The 27,649-nt window shown below is 42.6% G+C and overlaps 1 protein-coding gene and 1 non-coding gene across 2 annotated transcripts in view; one reads left to right on the plus strand and one right to left on the minus strand.

Moving 5' to 3' along the window:
- Positions 1 to 17,372: 17,372 nt before the first annotated feature.
- ankrd29 (ankyrin repeat domain 29) overlaps positions 17,373 to 27,649 on the plus strand; it is a 110,361-nt gene continuing 100,084 nt past the window's right edge. The window contains exon 1 of the mRNA XM_087986765.1: positions 17,373 to 17,979. The gene's annotated coding sequence lies outside the window, so the exon portion shown is untranslated. The remainder of the gene's footprint in view (positions 17,980 to 27,649) is intronic.
- Positions 25,231 to 25,302, minus strand: trnaa-ugc (transfer RNA alanine (anticodon UGC)). Its single transcript has one exon. It is a non-coding gene; the product is annotated as a tRNA-Ala (tRNA).

Here is a 27,649-nt window from a genome sequence, read left to right on the forward strand (position 1 = left end):
TTCACAACTCATTTCCTATCTATCTTATCCACTCTAAGATTCTGCAGTCTTTCCAGTACAATCTGTCGATCAGTGTTCACTCCATCTTTGACCTATACATTTTACCTTTACCAATATTTTCAAAGCATTAATCCTGATATAAAGTGCTTATTAAGTATTAAGCCTTGTCCTGTACCCCGAAGTGTAAATCAATGATTTGTTCATTACAGGCCCCAGCCTACCTTTTCCTACCCCTCACAGTTTAAATGATGATGGAAGAGTTTTGGGTTTCCTTATGTGAATTGTTGTTCTTCTCATGTTTTTTATTCACCATATTTTATTTTCCTTTTCAACGCCCCTCTCAACTTATTGCATTTATCCTTGTTCTCACTTGAAGAATTTACCTGATATACATAATACTTCCTCTTTTTGTTTCATTATATTTGGGTGGCATGGTAGCTCAGTGGTTAGCACTGCAGCCTCACAGCTCCAGGCACCCAGGTTTGATTCCAGCCTCAGGCGACTGACTGTGTGGAGTTTGCACGTTCTCCCCGTGTCTGCACGGGTTTCCTCCGGGTGCTCCAGTTTCCTCCCACAATCCAAAGATGTGCAGGTCAGGTGGATTGACCATGCTAAATTGCCCGTAGCGTTAGGTGCATTAGTAAATATAGGGTAGTGGAATGGGTCTGGGTGGGTTACTCTTCGGGGGGTCAGTGTGGGCTTGTTGGGCCAAAGGGCCTGTTTCCACACTGTAGAAATCTAATCTATATTCTCAATCTCCCCATTATCCAAATTGTTAGCTCTACTTCCCCATCTTGATCTTTCCCTTACACCCTAAAACAATCTCTTTGTCAAGAATGTATCAGTGTCTCCTTAATTACAGAATTAAAACTGCCTTTGTTGAATTTATTAAAAAAAGTTACACTTTAATTTTTCAGCATCCCAATGAGCAAAGGTCCTCAAATACATGGGACCTAAACTTAGCAAGTTAAGTACAACATTTGTAAACTGCTGGAAAGCATCTCAGTTAAATATCACATGTCAGAATTCAAAAGATCAAACCACATGTTCAGAACACCAGAAATTCATTCAGCCAGCACTGACAACTCCATTCCTTATACTGCCCATATTTACTGTTCCCCCTGTCCTTAAAGTTCTCCACTGTGATACTGTAGGTAGCCTCACCTCAACATCGAAGATCACAGATTCAAATCTCCACTCTCAGAACCTGATCATAGAAGTTAGAATTACTCCAGTGCAGAATGTGCAGATTTTTAAAATTGCGTTCTGGGATGGAGATCAGTGGTGAGGACAACATTTGTTGACTATCTCTAGTCATACATGAACTCATTAGCTTGCTTGGCTATTTCAGAGGGCTGATAAGAGTCAACATTATTGTAGGTGTGAAGGTCAGACCAGGTCAGGATTCAGATTTCCTTTTGTAAAGGGCATTCATGAACTAGATAAGTTTTTGAAAATAATCTTTGATGGTTGTCATTACTGAGCATAGCTTTTAATTCTAAATTTATTCATTGTATCAGCTTCTATGGAGGAATTTGACCCTGGGTTGTTAGATTACCAACCTAGTTCATTATCACTACACCATTGTGTCTCCTTAATTACTGATGAGTAATTAAACTAAAAGCCCTATCAGGTGGTTATAAAAGATTCCATGACAGTATTTGGTAGATGAGTTCTTCCTGACATTTTGACCAATATTTATCCCTCAATCAATATCACAGGTAATCTCTTACCTTCCATATGCATTTCTTTGGCACAATTTAGTTGCTGTGTTTCCTACATTTTATACAGTAACTACGATTCAAACAAGACCTCATTGCTTGTAACGCTCTCAGATGTTGTGAAAGGTATAATACAAATGAACGTTGTTTTTCCTTTAATTAAAGTTCTATAAAAATGCAAGTTGTTGCTGTTGACTGTGTGAATGAAAGGTCTCTTGGGAAAGTATTAGAGCAATTATAGCACTGAAAAAAAATCCCTAAGTGGAAAAGTTAGAGTATTGAAATCTAGCCACTGATTTTCAAATGTCTTTATAAATTGGAGTTTTGTCAGAGATTTGGAAGTTTGCTATGCAATATTTCAGTTTAAAATATAAGAGATGAATTAGTGAAGCTATAATCTTATGATAAAGTGAATATGTGGATAAATTAAGAACAGTCGAATGTATAAAATCTGCGATAGATTGATTATACTTTCTGGACAAAGTATTCAAGTTATTCCAGGCTGAAAAGTTGATCTTGTTGGGTATGGAGGTTCATAGGGGCTTTGATTTAATAATCTCAAAATGGCTGTTGGATTATGCTGTTGAGTAAAGTTCAGGCACCACACAAACCTTGTGTTACCTGCTCATTATGATGGTTGCTGCATGCAGCTAGCATTGATAGCACTGTAGATGGTCCAATGTTGTGAATGGTTAAAGTTACCCTACACTTTTCAAGCTAGGCTGCATTTCTTCAAAAGAAAGGTGTATCCCAGCTGTAATAGAGTACTTAAAAAAAGGGGCAGGAGTAAGCCATTTGAAACCAGAAGAACAATCTTCAGAGCTATCCTCCCTGAAATAGGGTCACTAGACTCAAAATGTTGACTCTGCTTTCTCTCCATGACTTGCTGAGTTTCCACGGCAGTTTCTGTTTTTGTTTCAGGTTTCCAGCATCCTCAGTTGTTTTTTGATTTGTCAAGATGTTGTTGGCTTAGCAAAACCATGGAATTGTTCATGGAATTTGCAAGCTCCAGGACATCTGAGATGGTGACCTTCTACCAAGAGATGCAAGGCAACTTTTGAAAAATTTAAGGTGAAATCAGTTCAGCATTTCATCTACCTTTATATTTTGTCCACTATCGTAGAGGAATGTCCTATGAAAGCAAGTTTGGTAGATGAGCAGTTTGAAGTAGGTTGCTGTTATTTCACAGTCTCTTACACAGCATGGACATAACAACTGCAATTTTTATAATGTGTGCCTGGATTTCGTCATCAAGTGACATTGCTGGTGATTTATAGCTTAGATATGTGAAGCTATCGATATCTTCCAGCATTATCACATTGTCAGTGCTGATAGGTCATGCGTAGCAACATTCTAGACCATGATTAGGAATATCACTAATTCCAGGGATAGGATTAAATATGAAGGAGAGGCAGACAAATTAGTCACAAAAATAACAGACTTAGGACCTACATTGAGAACAGTTTAGATGATAAAGTATAAGAGTAAGCCTGCAGAGAATATGCAAACAGATTGTAAAAGCTTCTAGAGGCATGTGAAGAGAAAGATTTTGAAAGATAAATATAGGTCCCCTACTGTAAGAAACAGGGGAATTTATAATGGGGAGCAAAGAGATGGCAGACCAATTAAATATAGTTCTGTCTTTACAAAAGAAGACACAAATGACATCCCTAAAATATGGGCAGGAGGAATTGAAAGAAATGAATTTTAATAGAGAAATAGTATTTGCAAAGCTAATGGAATTAAATGCATATAGATACCCAGGGTCTGATATGCTTCATCCCAGAGTACTTATGAAGTGGCCTTAGAAATAGTAGATGTGTAAAGTAGTCATCTTCCAAAACTGTACTCTGGAACAGTCCCTGTGGATCGGAGAGTAGCTATTGTAACACTACTATTTAAGATGGGAGACAGAGAAAATGGGGAATTATAGACTGGTTAGCTTGACGTAGATATTGGGAGAAATGTTACAGTCCATCATAAAAGGTATAAGAGAGAGCTCTTGAAAGAAACTGACAGAATTGGACAGAATCAGTATGTATCTACAAAGGGGAAGTCGTACTCAACAAATCTGCTGGAATTTTTCAAGGATGTAAATAGTAAAGTTAGGGGGAAGTGCCAGTGGGTGGATTTACTTGGATTTTCAGAAGGCTTTTGATAAGGTCTCACATGAGATTTAAATGCAAAATTAAAGCACATGGAATCGGAGACATGTACTAAAATGGATTGAGAACAGGTTGCAGTCAGGAAACAAAGAATAGGAATAAATGAGCCTTATTCCAAGTGGCAGGCAGTGACTAGTAATGCAGAGTTGTTCACAATATATATGCATGATTTAGATGAGTGAAATAATTGTAATATCTCCACATTTGCAGATAAAACAAAGCTGGATGGGAGAGTGAGTTGTGAAGAGATTGCACAAATACATCAGTGTGATTTGGAGGAGTTAGTTAAGTGGGCAAATGCATGGCAGATGCAGTATAATTTGGATAAATGTGAGGTTATCCACTTTAGGCAGGCAGATTGCTATCTGATAGCAATAAATTGGGGAAAGAGGAGGTGCAACAAGACTCTCCTTGTCACCAGTTGCTGAATGTAAGCATGCAGGTGCAGCAGGAGGTGAAGAATGCAAATGATATGCTATTGAGTCAGAGTTATACAGCATGGAAACAAATCCTCGATCCAATGGATCCATGCTGACCAGATATCCCAATAAATCTTGTCCCATTTGGCTCATATCAGTCTAAACCCTTCCTATTCATATACCCATCTGGATGCCTTTTTAAATGTAATTGTACCAGCCTCCTCCTCCTCCTCCTCTGGCAACTCATTCCATACATGCACCACCCTCTGCATGAAAATGTTGCCCCTTTGGTCCCTTTTAAATCTTTCCCCTCTCACCTTTAACCTATGCCCTCTCTTTTGAACTTCCTTACCCTGTGAAAAAGTCCTTGATTATTCATCCTATCCATGTTCCTCATGGTTTTTTAAACCTCTATAAGGTCACCCCTCAATCTCCAATGTTCCAAGGAAAATAGCCATATTTAGCATCCCCCATAGCTCAAACACTCCAATCCCAACAACATCCTTGTAAATCTTTTCTGAAACCTTTCAAGTTTAACAGCATTTTCCTATAGCAGGGAGACAAGAATTGAATGCAGTACTCTAAATTCAGTCTAAAAGTGGCTTAACTGACGTCTTGTACAGCTGCAACATGACATCCCAAGTCCTGTACAATGTATGTTGACCTTCATAGCAAAACTCTCAAGTATAGGAGCAGGGAGTACATGGCATTGGTAAGACCACACCTTAAATACTGTGCACACTTTTGGTCTCCTTATCTAAAGAAGGATGTTCTGGCTGTTGAGAAATCACAAAGAAAGTTTTCCAGATTGATTCTTGGGATGGCGGGACTGCTGTATTTGGACAGACTGAATTGGCTAGAGCTATATTTGCTAGCGTTTAGAAGAATGAAGAGGCATCGCATAGAAATCGATAGAATTTGAACAAGGTAAGACAGGGTAGATGTAGGAAAGATGTTCTCAATCTCAGTCTCAAATGTTCAGGTGTGATAGAAATGGATGCAAAAGGGGTGGGGGAGTTGCATTACTAGTAAAGGAGTATCTCATAGCTGTACTGAGATGGATACATCAGAGGATTTGTACAACGAGGCACTATGGGTAGAACCCAGGAGTAGAAAAGGTGAAATCACAATACTGGGGTACACTACAGATCTCCCAACAGGCAGTGGCAGATAAAGGAGAGACTTTGTAGGCAGATTTTAGAAAATGTGAAAACAACATGGTTGTTGGGGTGGGTGATTTTTAACTTCCCGTATATTGACTGGGACTTCCTTCAGGCTCACGGCTTAGATGAAGCAGAATTTGTAAGGACCATTCAAATGTATTTCTGGACACAGTATGTAATCAGTCTAACCAGGAAGAGGTTATACTGGACCTTGTTTTGGGAAATGAGCCCAACCAGATGAATGAAGTTTCATTAGGGGAGCATTTTTGGAATTAGTGACCATAATACCATGAGTTTTAAGTTACTCATGGATAGGGATATCAGCAGCCCTCAGGTAAAGGGAAGGCAATTTACTACAATATTGGCCAGGAACTGGAGAGTGTTGATTGGACGTGGCTGTTTGAGGGTAAATCCACACTGGACATCTGGGACTATTTCAAATGGCAGTTGATAGAACTCCAGGACTGGCATGTTTCTATGAGAATGAAGGATAGTTATGGCAAGTTATGTGAACCTTGGATGACCAGGGATGTTATGACCTTAGTCAAAAAGAAAAAGGAAGCACATGTAAGGTCTCGGAGGATGGGAACTGACAAGTCTTTGAAGTATGCAAGGAAAGCAGGAAAGAACTTAAGCAAGGAATTAGGGCTAAAAGGGGTCATGAAAAGTTGTTAGCAAACAGGATTTGACAAGATCCCTCATGGCAGCTTAGTACAAAAGGTGAAGTCAAGTGGCATTGGGGTGAGCTGGCAAGATGGATACAGAACTGGCTTAGTCATAGGAGATAGAGGGTAGAGATTGAAGGATGCTTTTTGGAATGGAGGGTTGATGACTCATCGTGTTCTGTAGGGATCAGTGTCAGGACATCTCCTGTTCATGATCTATATAAATGATTCCGAGGAAAACATAGCTGGTTGAATTAGTAAGTTTGCAGATGATACAAAGATTGGGAGAGTTGCAGATAGTGAGGAGGATTGCCAGAAGATAGAGTAGGATATAGATCGCTTGGAGGCATGGCAAGAAAGATGTGAGGTGATACATTTGGAAGGTGAAGTACAGGTGGAAATCGTACAGTGGATGGCAAAACTCTTAGGAATATTGATATGCAGAAAGATCCAGTTGTGCAGGTCCATAGATCACCTGAAGGTGGCAGTGCACATAGATAAGGTAGTAAAAAAGGCCTATGGCATGCTTACCATCATTGGAAGAGACATTGACTAGAAGGGTAGATGAGTTATTCTGCAGCTTTAAAGTTAGGTAGTCCACACTTGGAATGTTGTATACAGTTCTGGTCACCACACTACTGGAAGGATGTGGATGCATTGGAGAGGGTACATTGGTATGGGGGATTTTAGCTATAAAAAAGGTTGGATGGACTGGGTTTGTTTTCACTGGAGTGCAGGAGGTTGGGGGGTGACCTGATAGAAGTTTATAAGATTGTGAATGGCATGGATAGATTGGGAAGTGTGAGCCTTTTTCCCAGGGTTGAGGGGACACAGGTTCAAAGTGCGAAGGGATAGGTTTAAAAGAGATATGTGAGGCATGTTTTTCACACACAGGGTGGTGAGTGCCTGGAGGAGGTGGTGGAAGCAGTCACAATAGCAGCATTCAAGAAGTACCTGAACGAATACCTGAATAGGAAGGGACTCGAGAGATACGGATTCTGTAAATGAAGACCATTTAAAATGGAAGGGCAGAATGTGTCGGCTCAGGCTTGGAGGGCAGAAGGGCCTGTTCCTGTGCTATATTGTTCTTGGCTCTTGGTTCTTGGTCTTTGTAATCACCTGAGATCAGAACAAGGGGTCACAATCTAAGGATATGGAGTATGTCTTTTAAAATGGGGATGAGAAGAAATTTCTTCACTCAGAGCATGGTGAGCCTGTGGAATTCTCTACCACCGGTACCAGTTGAGGCCAAAATATTGAAGACTTTCAAGAAAGATGTAGATATAGTTCTTAGCACTATAAGGATCAAAGAATATGGGGAGAAAGCAGGATCAGGATACTGAGTTGGATGATCATCCATGATTATATTGAATGGAAAAGCAGGCTTGAACAGCCAAATGATCTACTCCTGCTCCTATTTTCTATCTTCCTTCTTATTAAACTCAACAAAAGTGGGGATAAGTCTGGATCTAATATTTCTAACGTTTGACATTTTACCTTCATTTCTTTATTTTTCTACTTTCATGCTAAGAAGACTGAAGTGTTAAGCTTTTTAACTTATTTCTTTCCAATTTCTGTTACTAAGATTTTGTACCAAGGTACATTGTACCGAGGATGGCATTGTATGCGGTGACATTGTACACTTTTCACTGTACTCTTTGTCCCCATATTTAGTACACGTGACAATAAATCTAAATCAAATATTCAGAAATGAAGTCAGGCAGATGGAAGGCATATCAGTATTGTAGCAGTTAGAAGCTAATGGCCATAACTCAAATTCTTGACAATAACTGTCCTATATATGAGCCAAGAATAAAAGTTCTAACTGGGGAAAGGCTGTGTTTACTAAAATAAAATACAATTTGGCCTAGGCAGACTGGGAGCTGCTCCTTGCAGAGAAGAACTGTCAGATCACAGGAAGGCATTCAAGGAAGAAATAGTGAAGAGTATAGGACAAATGTTTCCATAAAGACAAAGGATTGGACGAAGACCAGAGAACCTTGGATATCAAGGAACTTAAAGGCTAAGATTAAGATAAAAAAGAGAACATATGGCAGATACCAAGTGATCACTATGGCAGACTGCCTAGAGGACTATACAAAGTGCAGGAGGAAAGTTAAAAATGAAATTCGGAAAAGGAAGTGAGTGCATGAGAAAGCACTGGCAGGTAGAAAAAAGGAAAACCCTAGTGTAAAATGTTAAAATATGTAAACAGCAAGTGAATAACTTTAAAGAGTATAAGGCCCATTGAGAACTATAAAAGCAATCTGTGAGTGGACCTGAAAGGTATGGACTCGGCCCTCTGAATATATAGTCAGGCTTTGCAATGGAAAAAGATGCAGGTACAGCCATCAGACTGGAGGACTGTGAAATATTAGAAGAAATTAACATAGAGGGAAAAAGGAGAGGGACTAGAGGGTTTAACAGTCTGAAACGTTGACACATCTAAAGGCCTGGATGAGATGTATCCCAAGTTGCTGAAGGAGATATCAAGAGCTGTGGCAGTCATTTTCAAACCCTCTCTGGAATCAGACGAGGTGCCACAGGACTGCAGAACGCCTAACATTATTACGTCATTAAAAAGGGAAGGGATAGTCAAGAAAATGACAGGAAAGTCCATCTAACCTCAGTGGTGCAGAAGTTATTAGAAAGAATTGAGGAACAGAATAAATCTCCTCAAGATAGTCAGCGTAAATTTGTTAAGCAAAGTCATGTTTGACAAATCTAATCAAATTTTGTGAGGGGGTAACCAGTGTTCCCTTGAATTTTCTTTCTGGCTAAGTGGGCCTCCAAGGTTTGTGCACAGTAATGACTTCCAGCACCAGAACTCAAAGTTACTACTGGCATGCCGATGCAGACCACTATGCCAGAAACCTTGGAGAGCAGCTTAAAGGGAACATTGAAGGAAACCAAAAGCATTTATGAGAGTAATACATTGGATGTGGTAAAAGCAGGACAATTGATAAAGTCCTTCATGGCAGATTGGTCAAGAAAAGTAAGGGCCCTTGGGATCCAAGGCCAAATGGGACATTGGATCTGAAATATGCTGAGAGACAGGAAGGAGTGTAATATTAGATATTTCTGTGACTGCAAGTTTGTTTCCAGTGGTGTTCTGCAGGGCCTGGTGCTGCTTGTGGGGTACATTCATGATTGAATTAGCTTTATTGTCACGTGTGCTTAGATGAGTACAGTGAAAAGTTTACAAGTCATTACCTAAGGTGCCATCTGAGGTACAACAATGCTGAGGTACAGTTCTTCAGTGAGATTTGGATGATTCAGTAATGATTGGGATTTAAGTATGTCAGGTATGATCAAGAAGTTAGTGAATTACACAAAAATTGACAGGATGATAAATAGTGAAGATAGCCATAAACTGCAGGAGGATATTGACAAGCTGGTCAGCTGGGCAGAGTAGTGTCCAATGTGAATTCAACCCACAAGTACAAAGTAATGGATTTAGGAAGGTTAACTGAGCAAGGGATTACGCTATGAATGGTAGGACTCTGGAAAGTAGTAAAGATCAGAGGAACCTTGGTATGCATATCCACAGATTCCTGAAGATAGCTGAGTAGATAGATAAGATAGATACTTCCTTTTATTAGCTAAATATAGATATAAGATTTTTAGGGGAATTGACCGGGTTGATGTAAAAAGGTTGCAGTGGTAAGGGGGTGATGTTGAAAGTATATATAATGCTCGTTAGGCCATAACTACAGCACTTGAAAGAATGCAGGTTGATGTCTGGGCTGGGATGTCTGAGCTATGAGGGTGGCATCATGGCTCAGTGGTTAGCACTGCTACCTCACAGCGCCAGGGACCAGGGTTCAATTCCCTCCTCGGGCAACTGTCTGTGTGGAGTTTGCACATTGTCCCTGTTTCTGCGTGGGTTTGCTCCAGGTACTATGGTTTCCTCCCGTAGTCCAGGTGAATTGGCCATGCTACATTGCCCGTAGTGTTAATGTAGGGGAATGGGTCTGGGTGAGTTGTTCTTCGGAGGGTCGGTGTGGACTTGTTGGGCTGAAGGGCCTGTTTCCACACTGTAGGGAATCTAATCTAATATCTAAACATTGGATAAGCTGGGATAGTTTTTCTTAGAGCAGCAAAGATTGAGAGAGAACCTAGTAGAGATGTTTACTATTATAAGGAGTAGAGATAGGGTGAGTAGAAAGTCAATTTTTCCATCATTAGAGGGGTCAGTAACTGGGGGCATAGATTTAAGGTAAGAGTCAGAAGGTTAAGAGAAGAGTTGATAAGGTTTTTCACTCAGTGGTGGGAGTCTGAATTTCACTGCCTGACAGAATGTTTGATTCAGACACACTCAAAACATTTAAACAATATTTAGATATTCACATTTTTCGCACACTGACCTTCAGCAGTCGGGCATTAAGTATAGAAGTTAGGAAGACGAAAGTGAGGACTGCAGATGCTGGAGATCAGAGTCAAGATTAGAATGGTGCTGGAATAGCCCGAAACGTCGATTTTCCTGCTCCTCGGATGCTGCCTGATCGTCTGTGCATTTCCAGCACCACTCCAATCTATAGAAGTTAGGAAGTTACATTGCAGTTGTACAGGACATTGGTGAGGTTGCACTTGGGGTATTGTACTGTTATAGGAAGGATGTTATTAAACTAGAAAGAGTGCAGAAGAAATTTACAAGGATGTTGCCTGGAATCAAGGGACTGAGTTATAGGGAGAGGTTGGACAAGCTAGGGCTTTTTCTCTTTAGAGCGTAGGAGACTGAGGGGGTACATTGTAGAGGTATAAAAGATCACAACAGGCATCGATAGGGTGAATGCACTCAGTTGGAAATCAAAGACTAGAGGGCATCAGTTTAAGGTTAGAGGGGAAAGAATAAAAAGAAACCTGACAGGCAACTTTTTTTACACAGGGGGTGATATGCATATGGAATGAGCTGCCAGCAGAAGTGATTGAGGTGGGTATATTAACAACAATTAAAAGGCATTTGAACAAATACATGGTTAGGAAAGGTTTAGAAGAACATAAGACCATAAGACATAGGAGTGGAAATAAGGCCATTCGGCCCATCGAGTCCACTCCGCCATTCAATCATGGCTGATGGGCATTTCAACTCCACTCAACTCCATTCTTCCTGTAGCCCTTAATTCCTTGTGACATCAAGAATTTATCAATCTCTGCCTTGAAGACATTTAGCGTCCCAGCCTCCACTGCACTCTGCGGCAATGAATTCCACAGGCCCACCACTCTCTGGCTGAAGAAATGTCTCCGCATTTCTGTCCTGAATTTACCCCCTCTAATTCTAAGGCTGTGTCCACGGGTCCTAGTCTCCTCGCCTAATGGAAACAATTTCCTAGCGTCCACCCTTTCCAAGCCAACTTATCTTATAAGTTTCTATTAGCTCTCCCCTTAATCTTCTAAACTCCAATGAATACAATCCCAGGATCCTCAGCCGTTCCTCATATGTTAGACCTACCATTCCAGGGATCATCCGTGTGGATCTCCACTGGACACGCTCCAGTGCCAGTATGTCCTTCCTGAGGTGTGGGGACCAAAACTGGACACAGTACTCCATATGGGGCCTAACCAGAGCTTTATAAAGTCTCAGTTGCATAACGGTGCTTTTATATTCCAACCCTCTTGAGATATACGACAACATTGCATTCGCTTTCTTAATCACGGACTCAACCTGTGTGTTTACCTTTAGAGAATCCTCGACTAGCACTCCCAGATCCCTCTGTACTTTGGCTTTATGAATTTTCTCACCGTTTAGAAAGTAGTCCATGCTTCTATTCTTTTTTCCAAAGTGCAAGACCTCGCATTTGCTCACATTGAATTCCATCAGCCATTTCCTGGACCACTCCTCCAAACTGTCTAGATCCTTCTGCAGCCTCCCCACTTCCTCAGTACTACCTACCTGTCCACCTAACTTCGTATCATCGGCAAACTTCGCTAGAATGCCCCCAGTCCCTTCATCCAGATCATTAATATATAATGTGAACAGCTGCGGCCCCAACACTGAACCCTGCGGGACGCCGCCTGTCACCAGCTGCCATTCCGAAAAAGAACCTTTTTATCCCAACTCACTGCCTTCTATCAGACAGCCAATCCTCAATCCATACCAGTAGTTCACCTCAAATGCCATGGGCCCTCACCTTGCTCAGCTGCCTCCCGTGTGGCACCTTATCAAAGGCCTTATGGAAGTCTAGATGGACCACATCCACTGGGTTTCCCTGGTCTAACCTACTTGTCACCTCTTCAAAGAATTCCAACAGGTTTGTCAGGCACGACCTCCCCTTACTAAATGCATGTTGACTTGTTCTAACCCTACCCTGCCCTTCCAAGAATTTAGAAACTTCATCCTTAATATTGGATTCTAAAATTTTACCAACAACTGAGGTTAGGCTAATTGGCCTATAATTTTCCAACTTTTGTCTTGATCCTTTCTTGAACAAGGGGGTTATAACAGCAATCTTCCAATCATCCGGGACTTTCCCTGACTCCAGTGACTTTTGAAAGATCTCAACCAATGCCTCTGCTATTTCCTCAGCCACCTCCCTCAGAACTCAAGGATGTAGCCCATTGGGGCCAGGAGATTTATCAATTTTAAGACCTTTTAGCTTTTCTAGCACTTTCTCTTTTGTAATGGCAACCATACTCAACTCAGCCCCCTGACTCCCTTTAATTGTTGGGATATTACTCATGTCTTCCACTGTGAAGACTGACACAAAGTACTTATTAAATTGTCCTATTTCCTTATCTCCCATCACTAGACTTCCAGCATCAGTTTGAAGTGGCCCAATGTCTACTCTTGCCTGTTGTTTGTTTCTTATGTATTGAAATAAACTTTTACTATCATTTCTAATATTACTGGCTAGCCTACCTTCATATTTGATCCTCTCCTTCCTTATTTCTCTCTTTGTTATCCTCTGTTTGTTTTTGTAGCCTTCCCAATCTTCTGATTTCCCAGTGCTCTTGGCCACTTTATAGGATCTCTCTTTTCTTTAATACATTTCCTGACTTCCTTTGTCAGCCATGGCTGTCTAATCCCTCCCCGGATAATCTTTCTCTTCTTGGGGAGGAACCTCTGTACAGTGTCCTCAATTATACCCACAAACCCCTGCCATTTTTGCTCTACTGTCTTCCCCGTTAGGCTCTGCTTCCAGTCTATTTTCATCAATTCCTCTCTCATGCCCTCATAATTACCTTTATTTAACTGTAACACCATTCGATTTTGCCTTCTCTCTTTCAAACTGCAGACTGAACTCTACCATATTATGATCGCTGCTTCCTAAGTGTTCCCTTACTTTAAGATTTTTTATAAAGTCTGGTTCATTACATAGCACTAGGTCCAGAATAGTCTGCTCCCTTGTGGGCTCCATGACAAGCCATCCTGTAAGCATTCCATGAATTCCCTTTCTTTAGATCCACTGGCAACATTATTTACCCAGTCCACCTGCATATCGAAGTCTCCCATGATCACCGTGACCTTGCCTTTCTGACATGCCTTCTCTATTTCCCGGTACATGTTGCGCCCCTGGTCCTGACCACTGTTAGGAGGTCTGTACATAACTCCCATAATGGTTTTTTTGCCTTTGTGGTTCCTCAATTCCACCCACACAGACTCCACATCATCCGGCGCTATGTCATTCAGTGCCATAGATTTAATTTTGTTCTTAACTAACAAGGCAACCCCGTCCCCTCTGCCCACCTCCCTGTCTTTTCAATAAGTTGAAAATCCTTGGATGTTTAACTGCCAGTCCTGACCCCCCTGTAACCACGTCTCTGTAATTCCTACCACATCATAATCATTCACGATGATCTGTGCCATTAGTTCATCTGCTTTGGTACGAATGCTACGAGCATTCAGGTAGAGTGCCTTAATGCTAACTTTCTTATCATTAGAGATTTTTGAAGTCATAAGATGTCCTAAGTTATCCTTCCTTTTTGCTGCATTCCCAGTCTGCCTCAAGTTTAAATCCGCCTGCACACATGCTATCCTGCCGTTTATCTTTCCATTTAACTCCATACTCCCTGTCGCTTTCACTTTCCCTCCCCCCCCAACTCAGAAGTTTAAAGTCCTACTGACCTTCCTATTTATCTTCTTCGCTAGAACATTGGTACCTGATCGGTTCAGGTGGAGACCGTCCCAACAGTACAGATCCCCCCGGTTCCAAAACTGATGCCAATGCCCCATGAAATGGAATCTTTGAGGAGAAAGTGAGGTCTGCAGATGCTGGAGATCAGAGCTGAAAATGTGTTGCTGGAAAAGCGCAGCAGGTCAGGCAGCATCCAGGGAACAGGAGAATCGACGTTTCGGACATAAGGGCTTATGCCCGAAACATCGATTCTCCTGTTCCCTGGATGCTGCCTGACCTGCTGCGCTTTTCCAGAAACACATTTTCACCCATGAAGTGGAATCCCACTTTCCCACACCAATCCCTTAGCCACGTGTTTACTTCCATAATTTTCTTAACCCTATGTCAATTGGCATGTGGCTCGGGCAGTAATCTGGAGATTATGACCCTTGAGGACCTGTACTTCAATTTCCTTCCTCGTGCTTGATAATCCCCAAACAGGTCCTTCACCCTAGCTTTGCCTATGTTGTTAGTCCCAACGTGGACCACAACAACTGGATCCTCCCCCTCCCGCTCCAAGTGCAGGGAAAGGGGTTCATGTGGATGGGTATTTTGGTTGGCATGGACCAGTTTGGGCCAAAGGGCCTGTCTCTGTGCTGTAGGACTCTGACACTTTCATTACCAAAGCCTCTATGACTCTGGGCCAAAAGCTGGAAAATAGGAATAGCATTGACCAATGTGTACATTGTGGCTAAAGGCCTCCTTCTGACCTGTAAATGTCTATGAATCTAAGTAGACCATCTAGGTGCTTGAGTCTGCTTCACCATTCAATAGTATATTTCTGTTTCTGATTCTACATTCTCAACTATCCAGATAACCATTGATTCCCACTGGCTAATAATAATCTACCTATCTCTGCCCCGAAATATGCAATGGCCCACCTCCACTGTCCTCTGAGGCTGAGAGTTCCAAAGTCTCACCCTCTAAGAGAAACAAATTCTCCTCTTCTCAGACATGAAAGGGTTTTAAACCAGTTGTTCCCTGGTTCTGGACTGACCTACAAGAGGAAACACCCTTTCTACTCCCACCTTTTCCAAGGCTCTTCAGAATCATACACACTCCAATCAAGTCACCCCTCATGCCAATGGAAAAAACGTCCAGCCTGTCTACCCGATCCTTATAAAAGATTGTGCTTATTTCCAAAAAGCAATTGACATAGAAATGTAGAAAATAGAAGCAGATATATGCCATTTGGCTTTTGGACTTTTTCTTACGTAGAATACTTTTTCTGATGTTTGAATAAGTTCTTATTTAGAGTCATATAACCTGTGTTTTCCTTTTGTGAAATAACCAAACATGTTCTTTCATTGATCTCCATGGAAACAAACGGAAATAAAAATATAAAATTGATGGAATATCAAGCCAGCTCTCAAACTGGGACCTATTTGTCCAATACTGCTGTCAATTGGGGGGGGGGGGGGGTGTGGGGGGGTGGTTAGCTCAGTTTGCCAGATGGCTGATTTATGATGTAAAGTGATGCCAACAGTTCAACTCATGTACCGGCTGAGATCACCATGAAGATCCTGCCTTCTCAGCCATGTCCCTTACCTGAGGTGTGGTGACCCTCCAGTTAATTCCTCCACTAATCATTGGTTCTCACTCTCTAATGAGAGAGCACCCTCTGGGACAATGGTGACTTTTACCAGATCTTGATAGCAAGCTAAATTGGAGCATGTGTGATAGCAGGTAATATAATGGCATGAACTGAGGATTGGTTAATGGACAGAAAGCAGGACGAAACAGGTTATTCTTGCGTTAGCAGTCTGTAACCTGTGATGTGCCACAAGGATTAGGTCTTGGGCCCCAGCTGTTCATAATCTGTCAATGATTTGTGTATTTCAACCAAATGTAATATTTCCAAGTTTGCTGATGACATGAAATAGGTGGGAAAGTGTAGTGATTGTAACAAGGTCAGCCAAGTAGACCTCACAGAATCAGTTCCCTGATTGGGGCTGTTAATCTGGTGCAATCAGGGAGCCCTTTGTGACAGATATAAACAAGAGTGTCAGAGTTTCTGCTCACACTGAGAGCTGGCTCTGAGGGAGCTGGATCACTGTGAAGGATTCTCCAAGTGTAAATAAAGGGTGATTTGGTGACGGGATACCAGCCTCTGTGGAGTTATTTCAGTGAGGAGGATGCAAAGATGCCTCAAGGGGATTTACGCAGCAGGTCAAGCAGCATCCAGGGAACAGGAGAGTCAGGGAGCCCTTATGCCCGAAACGTCGATTCTCCTGTTCCCTGGATGCTGCCTGACCTGCTGCGCTTTTCCAGCAACACATTTTCAGCTCTGATCTCCAGCATCTGCAGTCCTCACTTTCTCATCAAGGGGATTTATACAGGCTGAGTGAATGGAAAGAGCATGGCAGGTGGATTATGAAGTGAATAAGTGTGAAGTTTAAATATTGAAAAATCTATTTTTCAATAAAAATACATTTAAAAGAGTGTGAAGTTTGGGAGGAAAAGCAAATGCAATGTAATTCTTAAATGGTGCTTGATTGGTAACTGTTGATGTGCAAAGGTGCCTAAAGTATCCTTGTTCATTAGTTATTTAAAGGCATACAAGTAGGAAGATAAATAGGGTGAAGGCCTGCAAGACAATTTGTGTACAGGAGTAAAGAGGTCCTTCTGCGCCCTCTTGTGGTGCAGTAGCACAGTCCCCACCCCTGGACCAGGATGATAGGTTTCAAGTCCCAGAGTTATATAATAACATCTCTGAAGAGATTAATTAGCAACGTAGCTTAAATTTTAAAAAAAATTCTGCTGCAATTGTGCACAGCCTTGGTGAAACTGCACCTGGAACATAGTGTACAATTTTACTCTCCTTTTATAAGGAAAGATCTAATTGCCATCGAAGGAGTACAACAAAGGTTCACCAGACTGATTCTCAGGATGGCAGGATTGTCCTGTTTAGTGAAATAAACTGTGAGAGGTAATTTCGGTTTAAACTTTAAGATGTGCCTGGACCACAGACTGATTTATAATAAAAGACAAAACTTTTGTTTCTTTTCTAGAACATTTTATATACTCAAAAGTAGAATAGTTTAAATTGTGCAGAATGCTGACAATTTGTGAGCAGAGTAAAAACAAACAGGCCTTTGATTGATGAAACCATTAACACAGGCAGGGAAGGATGAGTCCTTGACTGCTAAGACTCCAGGATAGGGAAACGACTCGAGAGACATCTGCTACAGATTGCACAGACAGAGAAGAATAAGTCTTTGACTGATAAGACTACAGGGTGAGAAAAACAACAACTTTAGAGACTCTGGAGACATTTGTTGCAGACTTTGTGATAAGAATAATGATGTTTTTAAGAATGTGAACCTCATGGCTTGTTAGAGCCAAGGAGAGGAGGGACTTGTACTGTATATAATGGGAGACTTTGTAAGCCTCAGCGCGCCTTTTCTTCAAGGGTGCCCAACTCTGCAGACTTGACTTGTTAATAAAACTTTGTTTTCCTGAATTTGTCTAGAGCGATTATTGAGAAGCGATTTTCGTTTCTAACAACTTGGGGGCTCGTCATCCGGGATCAACACTCCGGCCGCAAGGGGAGTTGAGGAAGGATATCGGAGAAGGTGCACCCTGCCGAGTTCGGCAGTCCCTGATTCCTTGCTTGTCGCCCCGCGCGGCTTGAGCGAGTGATATCCGGGAGGCTCAGGAAAACAAAGGAGGGGTGTACCCGAGGCAGTGGGGACGGTTAACGATCGAGTAATTTTGGTGCACCGAACCCAGGTAAGAAAAAACTTGCGGGGACCGTGTTTCCAGAGGACTGGGGACCTACGGGGTGCCTGTGGATTTTTTTTTCTACAGAGACGTGGGACTCAGGAATCTAGAGACCGGGGCTCGCCTGTGAGGGATTTTGCAGAGACCGTGTTTGAGGAGGAACGTGTACCTACGGGGTGCCTGTGATTTGTGTCACAGAGACGTAGGACACAGGAATCCAAAGACCGGGGGTGCCTGCAAAGGAACCTGGGCGATCACGGGACTGAAGGTCCGGGAATTGGCTACATTGTGATAGATTATCACGGGAAAAATACGAAGTCCTCGGAAATGGGAAATAAGGGATCTAGGGCGATTAAGGGAAAGGTAGGCTTAAACAGGGACAATGACACATACCCCGGGGTACCTGACGATAGTCCGTTAGGGAGAATGCTAAATAATTGGGATCAGGGTGGAAGAAAGGGAAAATCTAAAAGGAAGATGGTAAAATACTGTCAAAAGTGGTCCCAGAAACCTATTCAGGGCGACTCAGTATGGTGGCCTAGATTCGGTACTGACGAAGACTGGGTCCGGCAAGCCCTCATTTTATATGTCAATTCAAAACCTGATGTTAATCTGGAAGAAAGTGATTATGCCTTTTGTTGGCTACCGGTTACGATATCTTGCCAAATGCAGGTAACTAATAAAGACTCGAAAGGGCAGAAAGAATGGGACCCTTTAGATCACTTACCGCCGCCCTACGTGACCCCGTCTGCCCCACAAAATGTTCCTTCGGGTGACGACGATTCAGGGGAAGGGGAAGAAAATGGGGAGGAATCACAAACTACCTCAGGGGTACAGACCAGATCTCAAGCTGGAAAGGGTCACAGACAAAACTCTGTCTCGATTGCAAGAATGAATCCACTCCGGGAAGTGCCCATGGGGGGCGAGGAAGGAAGAACGGGATATGTGAACGTTCCCTTGACGAGTACTGAAGTACGGAATTTCAGGAGGGAGATGAAGGGTCTACTAGAGGACCCCATGGGACTTGCTGAACAATTGGATAAGTTCCTGGGTCCGAATACTTACACGTGGGAAGAGATGTGTTCCATCATGAAAACATTGTTCTCTAGCCAGGAGCGTCAGATGATACGACAAGCTGCGCTCTTGGTCTGGGAGAGAGAGGGGGGAGAAGGAGGGGAGCAGAAGTTTCCCCTCACCGACCCCGAGTGGGATAAGAACACGGAGGAAGGACGGCGCAACATGAGAGACATGTGGGAATATTGGATAAAAGGAATAAGACACGCAGCCCCGAAGGGGCACAATTTTACCAAGGCCTTTGGTAATCATCAAAACCCGGAGGAAACCCCTACGGACTTCCTAGACAGGATTAGGAAGAATTTGCAGCAGTTTGCTGGGGTGGACCCTGAGACGGACGTGGGGCAACAACTCATACGGGTAGAGTTTGTATCAAAGGCCTGGCCGGACATACGAAGGAAGTTAGAGAAAATGGATGATTGGGATAGTAAATCTTTAAGTGAATTACTACGGGAGGCGCAAAAGGTGTTTGTGAGAAGGGACGATGAGAAGCAAAAGAAGGCGACAAAGATAATGATGCAAACGGTGCAACAAATGACAGCTGGAAGAAGGGAAAAGGGAGAGCCGTGGCAGAAACAGGAAAGGGGAGAGTCGTGGCAAGAGCAGAGGAAAAGAGAACCATGGCCGGAAGAAAGGAAGAGTGGAGGAACGCGAGACCGCGACAGGGAAACGAAGAGGACACTCAGATGTTACTATTGTAATGAAGAGGGACATTTTAAACGGGAGTGCTCCCGCTACAAGCGGGAGGTGAGGTCGTACGCCCTGATGGAGGAAGATTAGGGAGGTCGGGGGTTCCTACCCTTGGGGCAAAAGGACTATCGACAGGAACCCCTGGTAAACTTGAAAGTAGGGCCCCAAGGATCGGAGATCACATTTATGGTGGACTCGGGAGCCGAAAGATCAAGTATAATCCAAATACCCCCCGGCACCCGAGCAGGAGGAAAAGTTATGGGGGTATCTGGAATTGGAGGACAGAAATTACAAGTCCCAGTAGTGGAGGACGTGGAAATTGGGTATGAAAACAGAACTACTAAACGAGACCTCCTTCTACTGCCATCGGCGGGGTTTAATTTGTTAGGAAGAGACTTGCAGGTCAAACTAGGGATCGGAACGGTACCAAATAACGGGGAAATGGTGGTAAGGTTGTTCGCCCTCACCGAAGAAGATGATCAACAAATAGACCCGGAAGTATGGTACCGAGAGGGGAACAGAGGGGGTCTAAACATCAAACCTCTCCAAATCACCATGTTACCAGCAAGAGGCCCGGTAAGAAGGAAACAATACCCGATTGCTATGGAAGGACGGGAGGGGTTACAACCTGTGATAGAAAGATTAATCACAGATGGACTACTGGAGGAATGCATGTCCCCTTTCAATACTCCAATACTCCCTGTGAGGAAGCCGGATGGGACATATAGGCTGGTGCAAGACTTGCGGGGGTTGAATGAAGTAGTCCAGGCTAGATACCCGGTGGTACCTAATCCCTACACGTTAATGAGTAAAATTCCCCCCGAACATGAATGGTTCAGCGTAATAGATCTGAAGGATGCTTTCTGGAGTTGCCCCCTTGACGAAGAAAGTCGGAACCTTTTTGCCTTTGAATGGGAGAATCCCTTCACAGGACGAAAGCGACAGTTAAGATGGACGGTCTTGCCGCAGGGATTCACGGAGTCACCCAATTTGTTTGGACAAATACTGGAGCAGATCTTAGGAGGATTTCGGTGTAACGCGGAGAATCAATTGCTCCAATATGTCGATGATCTCTTACTCTCAGGACCAAGAGAAGAGGAGGTACGAGCAGACACCGTTGCCCTGCTGAACTTCCTGGGTAAACAGGGTCTACGCGTCTCCAGGACAAAACTCCAGTTTGTGGAGCGAGAAGTAAGATATCTGGGCCATCAAGTCAGTAAGGGGCACCGCCGTATCACGCCAGAACGAATATCAGGGATTACGGGTATGCCAATACCCAGGACGAAGAAGGAAGTCAGACAATTCCTGGGACTAGTAGGGTATTGCCGGATATGGATTGAAAGTTACACCACTTTAGTAAAATTTTTGTATGACAAACTGGGACAAGAAGGACAAAAGGTGGACTGGTCAAAGCTTAGACATAGGGGAATTGCTGCAAACCACTTGGACTCATGACAACGACAGAAAAAGCCAGGGGTGGAGACTGACAAACAGCCCTGAGGGCCAGTTCTGTATTGAAGGCAAGGGGACCGTGAAGGTAGGGATTAGCCCCTGTCAGAATATATTGGATGCAGCCACGCGAGTATGGTGGCCTGAGGATATTACTTGATACATTGCAAACCGAGGTCATAAAAATTGCGTTCCATTACATACTGATTCCTCCTCTGATGAATTAGGTTCTGATTCTTCCGATGGCATGATGAGAGTCTGGAGTGGTGGTTGTCGGGGGAATCGATGCTGGGATACTCCTGTCCAGACTCTGGTCCAGGAGTCCGAATACTGGAATTGCAGTGGTCCTGGTCCTTATGAGGGCATCCCCGGGGTAAAGGAGCTGTGGGATGACGTTGTGAGGCAGGGAGGGCCTGCTCCAGATGGCCTATTTTGGATATGCGGTAATCGGGCATACTCCAAACTGCCCATGGGATGGGCTGGGGTATGCTTCCTGGGTCTAATACGACCTGCGTTCTTCCTATTACCCCGGGAGGAAGGCGATGATTTGGGAGTTAAACTCTTTGACTCCCTGCGTAGGTCGCCAAGGGATATCCAAGTCGGTGATTGAGGGGATGAGTGGCCACCGGCCCGGATTATTGAATACTACGGGCCGGCTACGTGGGCACAGGACGGATCATGGGGATATCGTACTCCTATCTATATGTTAAATCGAATTATCAGGCTCCAAGCAGTCGTAGAGGTCATTACTAACCGGACTGCCCTGGCCCTAGAGCTGTTGGCTCAGCAGCAGGATCAGATGAGGGCTGCTATATATCAAAACCGACTTGCCTTGGATTATCTGTTGGCCTCGGAGGGGGGTGTGTGCGGGAAATTTAACCTGACAAACTGCTGTCTAGAAATTGACGATAATGGTAAAGCGGTTTTGAAAATTTCCGATGAAATTCGAAAATTGGCCCATGTGCCAGTACAATCTTGGCGTCCTCTTAGTGGCATCAGATGGTGGGATGGTCTCCTAGGTGGTAGCTGGTGGCGCACGGCGTTGCTGGTGGTTGGGGGAGGCATGATTCTTCTTCTCGTATTACCCTGCCTAACTCCCTGTATTCAGTTTTTAATTCAGAAAAATATTTCCCGACTCCAGGCAGTGGTGGTTCCACAACATGGGACGCGGGAACTTAAAGTGATGTTGCTGCGAAAGACCAAGGATTTCCCAGGCCCTTGAGGGAGGGGGGGCTTATCTTGGTCAGGCACATCTTAAAGAAAGAAAAGGGTGGAATTGTGAGAGGTAATTTCGGTTTAAACTTTAAGATGTGCCTGGACCACAGACTGATCTATAATAAAAGACAAAACTTTTGTTTCTTTTCTAGAACATTTTATATACTCAAAAGTAGAATAGTTTAAATTGTGCAGAATGCTGACAATTTGTGAGAAGAGTAAAAACAAACAGGCTAGTTTAAATTGTGCAGAATGCTGACAATTTGTGAGCAGAGTAAAAACAAACAGGTCCTTGATTGATGAAACCATTAACACAGGCAGGGAAGGATGAGTCCTTGACTGCTAAGACTCCAGGATAGGGAAACGACTCGAGAGACATCTGCTACAGATTGCACAGACAGAGAAGAATAAGTCTTTGACTGATAAGACTACAGGGTGAGAAAAACAACAACTTTAGAGACTCTGGAGACATTTGTTGCAGACTTTGTGATAAGAATAATGATGTTTTTAAGAATGTGAACCTCATGGCTTGTTAGAGCCAAGGAGAGGAGGGACTTATACTGTATATAATGGGAGACTTTGTAAGCCTCAGCGCGCCTTTTCTTCAAGGGTGCCCAACTCTGCAGACTTGACTTGTTAATAAAACTTTGTTTTCCTGAATTTGTCTAGAGCGATTATTGAGAAGCGATTTTCGTTTCTAACATAAACCTTCATGTTCTTTTATTAAAAGTACATTGACAACCTCTTGCAATTTGTTCAGTGACTGACCTCTGTGGGTAAACCAACAAAAGGAAAACTATAAACTTACAGGACATCAAGCCGGGTCTCACTCTGGGGCACACTTTTCCAATTCAACCACCAAGTGGGATCTTAACAGTAAACAAAACAAGAGTATGTGGTATAGCGGGTAATATACTGGCATGGATTCAAAGGAGATTGACAAGAATTGACCTATGTTCTGACGAGTGTAAAGGAATGAGTATTAATCTCATGGAAATATATATATAACTCTTAAAGGGCTCTACAGTGTAGATAAGGGAAGTAATTTTGCCTTAAAGAAACAAAAATCGAAATTGCCAGAGAAATTCAAAAGGTTTGGCAGCTTTTGTGAAGAGAAACAGAGTTAACATTTCAAGTGCAGTCACCCTTTTTCAGAACAGAAAGCAGCTAGGAAAAGGAGGCATTTATACTGATGAGAGGGGCTGGAGGAAAAGGAGCAAGGAGAGAGGGAACCCAGAGAGCCTGAGAAAAAATGTTAGCAGACAAAGGGATTGGTGATAGTAAGCCAGGGAAGAAGGGAAGCTAGATAGATGATAATGGGGACGATGAACATTTGAAGGTGGGTTGGTTGCACTGAATTTCCTTGTATGGGAGATCTAGAACCAGGGAACATAATCTTGGAGTAAGAGGTACCCCATTCAGCACTGAGATGAGGAGGAACTTCTTTCCTCAGAGGGTAGCGAATCTTTGAACTTTCTACCCTAAAGGGCTGTGGAGGCACAGCCATTGACTATATTCAAAACTGAGATTGGTAGATTTCTAGATATTCAAGATATCAAAGGACATGGGGATTGTGCATTAAAATGACATGGAGATAGATGATGAGCTATGATCCAGAATGCGATCAGCTGAATAGTCTACTCCTGATCTAATTTTCTAAGTTTCTAAATTCAGTATGAATACTGTATGTTCACAGTGTAATTATTATATCAACGGAATTGAGCAAACCAGCTCTTTAGATATGTGTAGTCAAAATATCTCCAAATAATCAAATATTGCCAGCACTGAGGAAAAAGCAACCAAGCTGATGCAAACAACTTTGTACAACACTTCCGCTGTCATTATGCCACTAAAAACAATTTCCACATTCAACATCTTTACTGTACTCACATTCTTGCTGTTTACAGAAAACACAAAAGAGAATCTGTCATCAGGATTCCCTCACACCCATTTCAAAACAAAAATAAACTTTTTTCTTTGTGAAAGACAACTGCGTGGCACCGGATGCAATGTCTAATTAAACTATAAAGGTGCCGCAGAAGAGAGAAATAAGTTGATAACCAGTATTACCACAATGAAGTACTGTATAAAGAACAATGTGATAAGATTTGGGTAACTTCTGATTATGATACAGAGTAAACCTTGAATAATATTTTTGACGTGGCAGTACAGTAAGATTTGGTTTCAGCACAGAATCAAAGAAGCACACTGAATCAAAGAATTTGAATGCAATAAAAATCTAGAATTGAGTCTAATGATGATTCTCAAAACATTGTCAATTGTTGGGAAAACCCCATCTAGTTGACTCATGTCCTTCAGGAAAGATAACTGCCACTCTTACTTGGTTTGGCCTACATATGACTCCTGACCACTGCAATGTGATTGGATCTGAATTGCCCTCCCAGCAATTAGGGATCGGTAATAAATGCTAGTCAAGCCACTGATGTCCAAATCCCATGAATGAAAAAGAATCAAATTCCGTTTTGAAAGCTTGAATCCCTATAGTACAGAAAGAGGTCATTCAGCCCATTGAGTCTGCACCAACCCTCTGAACATCGCACCTCGACCCAGTTCTCCAATCTATCTCTGTAACCCCACATTGACGATGGCTGATCCACCTAGCCTGCACATCCCTGTACATTACAGCACAATTTAGCGTAGCTAATCCACATATCTTTGGACTGTGGGTGGAAGCTGGAGCACCCAGATGAAACCCATACCAAAACTGGGAGAATGTGTAAACTCCACACACAGTTACTTATGGCTGAAATTGAACCCAGGTCTCTGGCACTGTGAGGCAGCAGTGCTAACCACTGTGTGATCCTAAATCTCTGGAGATGCCATGGATTGAACATGGGACCTCGTACATGCAAAACACGTGCTCTACAACTGAGCTACATCCCCTCCGAAAGCTACTGATCATGCTTTGCTTATGTTACAAAGTCTTGGCTATTGTTTCTGAAAGTTTTCTCAACATCAGTATCAGGCTAACTGCCCTGTACTTTCAAGCAGATCATTTATCACTCAGTAAAAATATTTTATCTCATTTTCCCCCTAGCCTATTGCCAAATATCTTAAATCTGTGCCCTCTCTTTACTGACCCTTGGAGTGGAAACTGTTTCTTCCAATGCATTGTATTAAAACTCCTCATGGTGGATAGGTTTAAACATAAGGAAGAATTTAATAATAGTGTTTAAAACTTGCTAGAAAGGCAATCCCTAATGGAGTTGAAAAGGACGCCTGGAAAAGCACAGCAGGTCAGGTAGCATCCGAGTGTTAGAAATGAAAAGAAGTGTTGTTTTTGCAGATTAAAAGAACATGAAGAAAAGGGGTCCAGCAGAAAAATTATTAACTCTGCAGGTACTTAGGGAAGTGTATCTTTACTTTTAATTATGGTTAATTAAATAGTAATTCTGGAGTATAATATAAGCAAGTTAACTCTTTTAAAATAAGTTTTCAGCAAAAAAAAACTGAGTTAACTAAAATGCCTGAGCTGTACAAAAATGATACAAAGTTGATGAAGTGTACGGAGAATGGAATGTACCAGCAGTATTGATACAAAATGTTAAACTATATCTTGATGTACTATCGACAAAATAATGAAAATGTCAGCACTAACAGGGAGGAAGGTTGCCAACATGGGGAAGAGGTAGTAACAAGGGTGGAGCGAAGATGGGCAGTTGTATAGCCTAGTAAGAGAGATTGGGTAATTAGGAGTCTGGAGAGGTGACCTCACTCAGCTCAAAGGTATAATTGTAAACTAACCCAAGTCTAATACGCTCAATTGCTTTGTGCAGTTGCAGCCCGTACTTGCAAGTCCGTAATAAATTGTCTTGTTTCCAGATTTTTTGGTTTCGTCTAAAATTTTATTGAGTGTGTTTCTCACATGAGGAGCAGGAGAGTCGACATTTCGGGCATAAACCCTTCCTCGGGATGTGGAGGTTTTCAGCAATTAGGAGAAAGTGAGGATTGCAGATGTTGGACAGTCAGTCAAAAAGGGTGGCACTGGAAAAGTACAGCAGGTCAGGCAGCATCCAAGGAACATGGAGGAAAAACTATAATTTTGGCAATTTGATCCCAGTGGGAGCGAATCAACATCACAAAATTGTTCATTGTCTGGTGGAAGTTTGGACCATTTAGATTAGCAATCTTGTGAAGATGAATTAAGGAATTAGGGGTGGTGCCAGAGGACCTCTGGATTGCGAATCATAGAATCCCTATAGTGTGGAAAGAGGTGACTTGGCTCATTGACTCTGCACCAATCCTCCAACCCAGAATCACCCCATTCTGTACTCCACATTTACCATGGGTAATCCACCTAGCCTGCACATCCCTGAACACTTCCAGGCAATTTAACATGGCCAATCCACCTAACGTGTACACCTCTGGACTGTGGGAGGAAACTGAAGCAGCCAGAGCAAACCCACACAGACATGGAGAGTGTGTGCAAACTCCATAGAGACAGTCACCAAGGCTGGAATTGAACTTCTGTCCCTAGCACCAAGAGGCAGCAGTGCAAACCACTTTGCCACTCCAAATGTTAAGCTTACTTTTTTTATAAAAATGTTTTTATGCAGAGGGTGATGGGGTCTGAAACTCACTGCCTGAGTTGATGGAGGCAGAGACTCTAAACCCTTTTAAAAGTACCTGGATCTGCACCTTAATTGTTGTAAGCTGCAAGGGTACAGGCCATGTGCAGGAATATGGGATTAGAAAGTGTCTGGTGTGTCTGAATTGGCATGGACTATGATTTAATCGTTCTAGTCTTCCAAGAATCCTTAGATACCAAACTATTGGAAAACTGCTAATGTAGCACCATTATTCAAAAAAGGGAGAGGAGCAATAAACAGGCCAGTTAGCTTAACATGTATTATTGGGCAAATGTTAGAATCTCCTTCAAAGGATCTAACAGCTGAGCATTTAGAAAACATAAAGTAATCGAGCATTGTTTAATGAAGGATAAATCCTGCCTAACAAATTTATTGCAGTTCTTCAAAGAAGGAATAAACAGGTTGAACATAGAGCTGTTCAACCTTTGGCCCACGATGTTGTGCTGCACATGATGCCAAATGAAACTAATCTCTTCTGCCCGCTCTTGGTCCATATCCTTCCATTCCTTGAATAGTCATGTACTTATCAAAAAGTCCCTTAATATATCTGTTTACCACCACCCCTGGCAGCGTATTCCAGATTCCTACCACTCTGTGTTTAAAAAAAAACTTGCCCCTCATGTCTCCTTTGAACTTTCTCC

This window comes from Chiloscyllium plagiosum, unplaced genomic scaffold, assembly GCF_037043375.1.
Source record: "Chiloscyllium plagiosum isolate Xiang-an unplaced genomic scaffold, Cpla_swu_hap1 HiC_scaffold_4, whole genome shotgun sequence".
NCBI lineage: Eukaryota > Metazoa > Chordata > Chondrichthyes > Orectolobiformes > Hemiscylliidae > Chiloscyllium > Chiloscyllium plagiosum.